At 48.8% G+C, this 895-nt stretch overlaps 2 non-coding genes across 2 annotated transcripts; both read right to left on the bottom strand.

Annotated features, from left to right (window-relative positions):
* Positions 1-135: 135 nt before the first annotated feature.
* On the bottom strand, positions 136-208 carry Pmar_PMAR001527. The gene has a single exon. It is a non-coding gene; the product is annotated as a tRNA-Arg (tRNA).
* A 293-nt stretch (positions 209-501) lies between these two features.
* Pmar_PMAR001526 lies at positions 502-574 on the bottom strand. Its single transcript has one exon. It is a non-coding gene; the product is annotated as a tRNA-Arg (tRNA).
* Positions 575-895: the final 321 nt, after the last annotated feature.

Raw genomic sequence — 895 nt, 5'->3', positions numbered from 1 at the left:
GCTTGGTGGCAGACCAACAATCTTCTTGTACCGTTAGCTTCAGCATGTATTCCGACGAGTCACAAGGGTATACAATCAACACCAACATCTGTACGGCCAGTGGCATCCGTATATGGGCGCTTTCCGGCGTAAAAACGATCTCGATGGGACTCGAACCCACAATCTTTGGTTCCGTAGACCAACGCCTTATCCATTAGGCCACAAGACTAATGAGTTTGAGATTTGTCCCACCATCTCTGCGCCCCATTGACTTCATGGCACACATGGTTTCCCATCCGACACGCTGAATAGATCGCAAAACTCTCGCTCCTCATAGAGGGGCCTCCATTACATAGTGTTCTTAAAGGGGTCAATTCATTGGAGATCGCTTGGTGGCAGACCAACAATCTTCTTGTACCGTTAGCTTCAGCATGTATTCCGACGAGTCACAAGGGTGTACAATCAACATCGACATCTGTACGGCCAGTGGCATCCGTATATGCGCACTTTTCGACTTGAAGACGATCTCGGTGGGACTCGAACCCACAATCTTTGGTTCCGAAGACCAACGCCTTATCCATTAGGCCACGAGACCAACGAGTTTGAGATTTATCCCACTATCTCGTCACTATGCGCAACACTGACTTAACGGCACACATGAGTTCGCATCCGACACGCTGAATAGATCACAAAACTCTTGCTCCTCATAGAGGGGCCCCCATTACATAGTGTTCTTAAAGGGGTCAATTCATTGGAGATCGCTTGGTGGCAGACCAACAATCTTCTTGTACCGTTAGCTTCAGCATGTATTCCGACGAGTCACAAGGGTGTACAATCAACATCGACATCTGTACGGCAGTGGCATCCGTATATGGGCACTTTTCGGCTTGAAGACGATCTCGGTGGGACTCGAACC

The sequence above is a fragment of the Perkinsus marinus genome, assembly GCF_000006405.1.
Source record: "Perkinsus marinus ATCC 50983 genomic scaffold scf_1104296971158, whole genome shotgun sequence".
NCBI lineage: Eukaryota > Perkinsozoa > Perkinsida > Perkinsidae > Perkinsus > Perkinsus marinus.
Note: the sequence above shows the minus strand (reverse complement) of the source record. Positions and strands in the feature narration are given on the sequence as shown.